The sequence below is a fragment of the Nycticebus coucang genome, chromosome 9 (assembly GCF_027406575.1).
Source record: "Nycticebus coucang isolate mNycCou1 chromosome 9, mNycCou1.pri, whole genome shotgun sequence".
Taxonomy (NCBI): Eukaryota; Metazoa; Chordata; class Mammalia; order Primates; family Lorisidae; genus Nycticebus; species Nycticebus coucang.
Genome location: NC_069788.1, coordinates 10293958 through 10303414, shown reverse-complemented (window position 1 = coordinate 10303414; position 9457 = coordinate 10293958). Strand labels below are relative to the sequence as shown.

At 36.5% G+C, this 9457-nt stretch overlaps 1 pseudogene across 1 annotated transcript; it reads left to right on the top strand.

Annotated features, from left to right (window-relative positions):
- The first annotated feature begins 2331 nt into the window (after positions 1-2331).
- LOC128594638 (pachytene checkpoint protein 2 homolog) lies at positions 2332-8499 on the top strand (annotated as a pseudogene). Its single transcript, XR_008382620.1, has 3 exons — positions 2332-2355; positions 6189-6258; positions 6364-8499. The product of XR_008382620.1 is annotated as a pachytene checkpoint protein 2 homolog (transcript).
- The last annotated feature ends 958 nt before the right edge of the window (positions 8500-9457 follow it).

The following is a 9457-nucleotide window of genomic DNA, read 5'->3' as shown; positions in this document are numbered from 1 at the left end:
TATTTGGGATAAGGAGATCTCATTGTGGTCTTCATTTGTATTTCTCTGATGATTAGTGATGTTTTTATTCATGTATCTGTTGGTGCATATTTTCTTCTGAGAAATGTCTTTTCAGGTCGTTTGGTTATTTTTGAATTAAATTATTTGTGTTTTGCTGTTGACTGATTCGAGTTCCTTATGCACTCTGGATGTACAGTATATGTGGTTGAATTGGTAGTTTGCAGATATTTTCTCTCATTCTGCAGGGCCTCTCTTCCCCTGTTAATTATTTCTCTACTGTGCTGGAGCATTTTATTTTGATGTAATCTCACTTATCTAGTTGTGCTTGTGTTGCTTTTCTTTTGAGATTTTATTTAAAAATATCCTTGCCTTGACCAATGTCATGAGCATTTCACCTCTGTTTTCTTCTAGTAGTTTCATAGTTTTGGATCTCACATTTGAGTCTTTAATCCATTTATTTATTTATTATTTTTTAATGGAATTACTTTAATGCTGTGGCAGGTCTCTTGGAGAATGCTTGCCTGATTATTAACAAAATAAACCAATTCTATTTTTTAAAAATAATTCATTCACAGTTCATATGGAATAAACTGTAGATTATGTGCAATGGTGTTGTACGAACAAGGTATTTTCAGTTTAAAATCAGAAATTTGATAATCCAGCTATTTTATTGACTTTGGAGTCAAAGCATTTTGCCAGATAGAATATATTATTCTCTTCATTAAAATATCTCATGCCTTGATATGGGAAATACTTTTCTTCTTGGGGTATTCACACTGATTTCATAACTTTGTGCCATTAAAAGCATATTTGCACATGGGGCGGTGCCTGTGGCTCAAAGGAGTAGGGTGCTGGCCCCATGTACTGGAGATGGCAGATTCAAACCCGGCCCCAGCCAAAAACTGCAAAAAACAAACAAACAAAAACCCCACATATATGCACAAAACAACTTGTATACAATGACAAGAGCATGAATCCTGTTGTGCTGTATTGTTAGCTATCAAAATGTATTTTATAAACCTCAATGTATAAAATAAGAATTATTTGATCTTTTATTGAAAAATGCATTTAATTTCACCAATACATTTATTTTAGTCATTTATTAATTGATTTGCCCTACGTACTTCTATAGCACATAAATTGATACAGTCTTTGTCATCTTTGAAACATGACTTCCAAAGAATGTATAGGATGGCCCCAAAGTTAACCATCTATAGGAAAAATTGTAACAACAGATATCCTGGAATGCATTCTCTGTGAGTGGGAGAGAAGACTTAGTGTGTGTGTAGAAAGAGATGGCCAAACATGTAAAGAATATTTTTGTAAATATTCATGAGTGGTGGCTCATGCCTGTAATCCCAGCACTCTGGGAGGCTGAGGCGGGTGGATTGCCTGAGTTTACGAGTTTGAGACCAGCCTAAGCAAGAGCAAGACCCTGTTTCTGAAAAAAAAAAAAAAAAAAAAATAGCCAGGTGGGTGCCTGTAGTCCCAGGTACTCAGGAGGCTGAGGCAGGGGGGTTGCTTCAGTCCAAGAGTTAGAGGTTGCTGTGAGCTATGATGCCATAGCACTCAGAGTGACAAAGTGAGACTGTGCCTCAAAAAGAATTTTTTTTTTTCTTAAATGATCTTTATTATGTTGGTGAAGTTCCTGTCTGTTACTGGTTTGTTGAGTGTCCCTTTTTTTCTCAGAAAAAAAATGTTGTTTTTGATCATTAAGATGATCATATGGTTCTACTTTTCATATAATTAATTCATCAATGTTGAACTAATTTTGCATTTCTGGGATAAACATCAGCTGGTCATGTGCATTTTGTGTGTGTATATGTGAGTGTAGATTCATATGCACTTGTGAGAAATAATATTGATATATTCTTTACCTAGATTTCTCCAATGGTATCATGTGGAAAATTGTAGTACAATATTAGAACCAGGATATGGACACATTGGTCTAAGTAAGATGTTGAACATTTTCATCACCATGAGAATTCCTCCTAATGATTTTTTTAATATCAAACCCCACCTCTTTTCCTTCTTCCCATCCATAACCCATGGCAACCACTAATCTGTTCTCTATTTCTGTAATTTTGATGTTTCAAGATGTCACACAATTGGAATCATACAGTAAGTGATCTGTTGAGACTGGTGTTTTTCACTCATGATTCTCTGGAGATTTACATCTATTGTTGCACGTATCAATAGTTTGTTCACTTTTATTGCTACCCTGTTTCCCCGAAAATAAGACAGTGTCTTATTTTAAGGTGTGCTTCCAAAGATGCGCTAGGTTTTAGGGGACGTCTTATCTTTCCTGTAAGTAGGTCTTATTTTCGGAGGATGTCTTATTTTCAGGGAAATAGGGTAAGTACTAGTCTTTGATATGCATTTACCCGTTTAACCATTTATCCTTTGAAGATACCTGGCTTGCTTCCAGTATTTGTCTATTATGAATAAGACTGCTATAAACATTTGCACACAAGTTTTTGTGTGGATATCCATTTTCATTTTTCTGAGAACACAGGGTTATATGATGGTTGCATGTTTAGTTCTTAAAGACATGTCAAACTATTGTAAATGTTAAGATTTTTTTCTCAGCACTGCATTAGCCATGTTTCACATGCTTTGCTATGTTGTAGGTTCCTTTTCATTCAATTCAATTTCCTTTAAAAATGTCCTTCAATGCTACCTCTTTGACACGTGGATTATTAGAGGTGTTATATTTAGTTTCTGAGATTTTGTGGCCCTCTTTTCTAGTTTGAGTCCACTGTAGCTGGAGTATCCACTCCATATGGGTACTCTAAATTATTTTAAGTTGTAAAGGTCTAGGATTTTGTCTATCTTGGTATATGTTTATAGACATTTAAAAGAATGTTGTTGTGTGGAATGTTCTATAAATGCCAAATAGATTCTTAGAGTTGATGCTGTTCAGCTCTACATTCTTGTTCATTTTCTGCTAGTTTCATTAATTTTTGAGAGAGGTGTTGAATCTCTCCATTCTTTTCCAGTTCTGTTAGTCTTTCCTCATGTGTTTTGCCGCTCTGGTGTTTGGAGCATACAAATGGAACAATGTAAGATTGCTTGTATTTTTACTAGAGGGACTCTTGTATCAGTATTGTTTCTGGTAATTTTCTGTGTTCTGAAATTGACTAACTGATATGACTATAACCATTCTCTCTTTCATTTGAATAATATTTGCATGGCATATCCTCTTCCATTGTTTTACTTTCAACTTGCTGATATAATTATATTTAAAATGATTTTCCTATAATCAACATATGGTCGACTATGTTTTTTAATTCACTTTGCCAATCTCTTTTAATTGATATACCAAAATAATTTACTACTAACGTGATTATCTGTATGCTAAGCTTCAGTTTGCTGTCTTAGTTTTGGGTTTTTATTTGTTCTATTATTCATTTCTGTGTTTTCTTTTTCCTGATTTCCAGTGGGTTACTTGAACATTTTTTAGAGTTCCATTTCTATGTATTGGCAGTATATTTCAGTGTATCTCTTTTTATGGCTTTTATAGTTGTTTGTTGGGTATTAATACTATATACACATAACTTATCAGGGTCTACTATATCATCATTTTATAAGTTATAGTGAAATGTAGACACCTTATCTTTCTTTTTACTCTCATTTAGAATATAATTATACAAATATTTCCTTTATATACATTTCAACCACATCAGATAGAGAGTGTTATAATTTTGCCTCAACTGTCAAACAAAATTTAGGAAACTCAAGAAGGGATATACATTTACTTATATTTTTATTCTTTTGATTTTTAATTTCCTGCTAATGTTCCAAAATTCCTTCTGTTATTACTTCTTTGTTTAAATAAATTATCTTAGTCATTCTTTTAGTTAGAGTCTACTAGTCCATTTTCTTAACTTTTCTTTTCATTTGAGACTGTCTCAATTTCCCCATCATTTCTTGTATATATGCTGCGTTCACTCAATATAGAATTCTCATTTGAAAGTTCTTTTCTTTCAGCATTTGAAAAATATTGTGTCACTTGCATCTGACCTTTACGGTTTCTGATAACCAGAATCCATAAAGAACTCAAGCAAATCATCAAGAAAAGATCAAACATCCTCATTAAAAATTGGGCAAGAGACATGATCAGAAACTTTTGTTACAAAGATAGACTAATGGCCAACAAACACATGAAAAAATGCTCATCATCCCTAATCATCAGGGAAATGTAAATCAAAACCACATTGAGATATCCCCTAAACCAGTGAGAATGGCTCATATTTTAAAGTCCCACATGCTGGCATGTATAAAGAGAGAAAGGAATGCTCGTATGCTGTTGATGAGACTGCAAACTGGCACAACCTCTGTGGAAAGAAGTGTGGAGATTCCTTAAAACTAAAAGTAGACCTACCATTTGATTCTACAATCCCACTACTAGGTATTTACCTAAAGGGAAAAAAGACATTGTATTATAAAGACACCTGCACTCTAATGTTTATAGCAGCACAATCTATAATTGCAAATATGTGGAAACAACCCAAGTTCCCTTCCATATATGAATGGCTTAATAAATTTTTGCACGTGTATGGAATATTTTCAGCCATACAAAAGATAGAGATCTAATATCTTTTATAAGAAGCTGAATGGAATTATGAATAGGCAAGAAAGAAAAAAATAAGGAAAAGTTTACAGGATATACTGATAATCTGAGAATTCTTAACCTGTTTGGCTAGCAGTCAGTAGCCACATTTTATACTGGCATAATAAGTCTCTAGACATATGGTTACTGCTCACAAAACACGTGAATGTAAAATTAAAATTCAAGAATTTCTAGGTTTGCAATTTAAGAAATATTACAAAGAAAATAAAACATTACCTTCCAACTATTAAGAAACAAAAGACCAAACAAACTGAGAGTTATTCAAGAGAGAGTACTCAGTAATTGATTTTAAAAATCTAGAGTTTAGTGGAATTTTGCCTTGGGCCAGCTCTAATGTATATCTATAAAGTAACATTAGAGACCTTTGAATGCTAGATGGCACAGAGTTACTTCCTTCTTGGAAATAGCCACTCCTCCAAGCCATATGCCAAAAATTTAAAGTCCTAAAAAAGCAAAAAAAGATTGAGATACTGCCACAGTGGAACCTAAGGGAAAAAAATGACAACTAAATGTAATATAGTATACTTGATGAGATTCTGGAGCAGAACAAGGACATTAAGTAAAAACTAAGGAAACCTGAATGAACTATGGCCTTTATTTCCTTTAGTTAACACTTTATGGATATTGATTCATCCATTATGACAAATATACCACAATAATATTTAATTTTAATAATAGGAGAAACTGGGAGCAAGATTTATGGAAACTATGTTGCTCTGCCCTATTCTAAAATAAAATTTATTAAAAAAAACATGATTCGGAAGCATTTGGCTTTAAATGTGTAGAAGTTTTAAAAATAATTTAACATAGTTAATTTTATTTAGGGTATATTTTGTTTATTTTATCTAATTAATTAATTAATTAATTTACTTTTTATTTTATTTTACTTTTTTGCAGTTATTGGCTAGGGTCGGGTTTGAACCCACCACCTCCAGTATATGGGGCTGGCACCCTATTCCTTGAGCCACAGGCACCGCCCACTTTTTATTTATTTATTTATTTGAGACAGAGTCTTATTTTATCACCCTTGGTAGAGTACCATGTCGTCACAACTCACAGCAACCTCAAACTCTTGAGCTTTATGCAATTCTCTTGCCTCAGCCTCCAAGTACCTGGGACTTCAGGCATCTGCCAGAATACCCTGGCTATTTTGTTGTTGTTGTTATTGTTGTAGTTGTCACTGTTGTTCAGCAGGTCCCAGTTGGGTTCCAACCCACCAGCCTTGGTGTATGTGGCTGGCCCCTTAGCCCTGAGCTACAGGAGCTGCCTACTAGTGTATATTTTAATATGTAGGCTATAACAAAACTCATGCATAAATAAGTTATAAAACTATTTTCTTATAGAACTTATAAAGTATATTCAGTAGAGAAAATAATATAGTGGACTTAAACGTATTTATTATCAAGCTTCTAAAGTTCCTCACTTTTTGCCATTTTTGTTTTCTTATTCCTGCTCTTTCCCGTTTTTTTTGGTGGTGGTTGTTGCAGTCTTCAATGTCAAATCTCAGATGCCACATCATTCTTAAATTCTTCATTGTCCATTGTTAATATATCAGGAAATTGTAAAACATAACCACTATGGTGCTCTTTTACTCGATGTAATTCCTGGTAGCTCTCTGATAAGAGGTAAGACCCTGCCCATAATCAGTGTTCCTGGGTTATATGAAAAATTAATTTTTATAGTTGGTTTGCTGGAATCAGGTTTCAGATAAGAGCCACACATTGCGGAAGACCGGGCGGGCCGGCGGCCGAGGCTGTGGTGGCGGTGGCTTTGGAGCCGGCCACGCTCGGGCTCGGTACCCGCGGCTCCCGGTGGCGCCCTGGACGAGGCCATGGGCGACCTGCAGCAAGCGCTGCCCTGCGTGGCCGACGGTCCACATGGAGGTGCTCCAGCGGGGTGCAGTACTGCAAAAAAGGAAGGACGTAAAGCTGAATGTTAAGAAGCTGCTTAACAGGCACAATATTGTGTTTGGTGATTACACATGGACTGAGTTCCATGAACCTTTTCTGACAAGAAATGTGCAGTCCGTGTCTGTTGTTGGACACAGAATTAAAGGTTAAAGACCCACAGCCCATTGATCTGAGTGCATGCACTGTTGCACTGCACATCTTCCAGCTAAATGAAGATGGCCCCAGCAGTGAGAATTTGGAGGAGGAGACGGAGAACATAATTGCAGCAAATCACTGGGTTCTGCCTGCAGCTGAATTCCATGGGCTTTGGGACAGCCTCCTATATGATGTGCACGTCAAGTCACACCTCCTTGATTATGTGATGACAACCTTACTGTTTACAGACAGGAATGTCATCAGTAACCTCATCACCTGGAACCAGGTAGTGCTGCTACATGGTCCTCCAGGAACAGGAAAAATGTCCCTGTGTAAAGCATTAGCCCAGAAACTGACCATTAGGCTTTCCAGCAGGTACCGGTATGGCCAATTAATAGAAATAAACAGCCACAGTCTCTTTTCTAAGTGGTTTTCAGAGAGTGGCAAGCTGGCGACTAAGATGTTCCAGAAGATTCAGGATTTGATTGATGATAAAGATGCTCTCATATTTGTGCTGATTCATGAGGTGGAAAGTCTCAGGCTGCCCGAAGTGCCTGCAGGGCAGGTGCCTAACTGTCAGATGCCATCCGCGTGGTCAATGTTGTCCTTACCCAGATCGATCAAATTAAAAGGCATTCCAACGTCGTGATTCTGACTACTTCCAACCTCGGAATAGATGTGGCTTTTGTGGATAGGGCTGACGTCAAGCAGTATATTGGGCCACCGTCCATGGCATCCATTTTCAAAATCTACTTCTCATGCTTGGAGGAACTGATGAAGTGTGAGATCATATACCCTCGCCAGCAGCTGCTCACCCTCCGGAGCTAGAGATGATAGGCTTCATTGAAAACAATGTGTCGAAATTGAGGCTCCTTCTGAGTGAAATTTCAAGGAAGAGCGAGGGCCTCAGTGGCCGGGTCCTGAGGAAGCTCCCTTTCCTGGCTCATGCACTGTATGTCCAGGCCCCTACTGTCACCACAGAGGGGTTTCTCCAGGCCCTGTCTCTGGCAGTGGACAAGCAGTTTGAAGAGAGAGAGAAGCTCACAGCTTACATTTGACACTAGACTTCCCCAACGCTGAGTTCCTACGGAGACCCATAGCCTGCAGCCCCCACTCAGCAAGCCAGGAGGCCATGCTTCGTCAAAAGAAGTGTGTTGTATTTATGTTATTTTAAAGTGTGTTAGAAGACAAATTATAAGAAAGATGTGTCACTTGTATTATTTTTAAAGGATAATTCAGATTCTGCTTGTCTATTTGTAAAAGAATTATCTTAAACATGTTCATTCCCGTCCTTCCCCCAGTTGGATACAATGCTAACTTTGTTTTTAAAAACGTAACATTAATGTTTATATTATAGAAACAAAACAGAAACTATCAGCCTAAATAAGATGCAATCACAGAGTTAAAAATTGTTCACAGCACTCCCTTAGAAGGCAGCCCTTGCTTTCTGATGTCAGCTTGTTTGATTTAATGCAAAAATGTTTTGGAAACTATTCAATAGACAAGAAAACCCTATTCCTATGTCATAGAAACTGAGAAAAACATTTAGACGAAGTGTTCTCTTACATTACCAATCAGACACGGTACCTGCTGTGGGGAGAATGTGTGTTCATGTGAGTTGTTCTGACCCCTGTGTCCAACACAGGCATCTCTCAGAAACTTCTGTCCGTGGTTTTGCTTGATCAGTGATGTTATTCATGTCTCAAATGAGGATTTACATTAATAGAGCATAAAATAAATGAGTCAATAATTGACATATTTCACAGAATATTAAGGTTTGATCTCATGCCAAAATAAATTTTGTATTAGTGCTTTGTACATGAAGTTCACTTACCTTTTGTTATAGAACATTTTAAATATTAAAATTTTAAAGGAAAAAAAAAGAGCCACATATTGCAATTCATTAATATGCCTCAAGTTTTTTTTTAAATTATAAGAGTTCATTCTTTCTTAATGCCACTGGTTTTCAAAATCAGAAGAAAGTTTATTTTCACAATAGATTTTCTATAACATAAAACTGTAAATAATAAAAAATTGTTGTATTTAATTAATAGCATTTTCTTTTATTTCTTAGTGATACAGATAATGGTATCTGTGATACTCACAATGACACTTATAGCTGATGAAATAAAGTAAAAGTTAGTTTCCCTGTGTCCTAGATTTCTGAGGATCTTCCTCATTCTACAAATTTATTAATTTGCACATATAAAAAGATCCTGTAGGCACTAAGCTAGAGGAAATATATCTAAGTAACTTCTTTGCCCTTTGTGAAGTAAACTTGGAATTTCCTTGCATGTCTCCAGAATAAATGCAAAGTCACAGCGTTGGAGTGTGGCAGCCGTTTTCCTAAATGGGAGATGTGGAGTGTAGCATCATGGAGCACAAAGCAAACCTTTAACAAAAGGGCCATTAGAGGTTCTTGTTGTACCCTTCTTGCCCCTTCTGATCCTCTTGATTCGGGAATTTCTTCTTCAGTAGGTCCTTGGTCTTGGGGATTCAAAGAATGAACCCACGGACCACAGATCAGTGGTAAAACAGGATTTATTTTACATAAAAGAATGCAGAGAAAGAATTATTTTACATAAAAGAATACGGGGAAAGAACCAGAGCTTCTGGCAGAGGGAAAACCTCAAGTCAGAAAAAAACCTCCTCTCTGCCTGGGTTCTTTGTCTAGGGGTATATAAAGTCACCTGGGTCCCTTGTAGTTACATTTGGCAGGACTTGGTAACAAATGAAGGGACACGGTCCCTTCAGTGGGGGCAAGTTGAATGAGTGCATT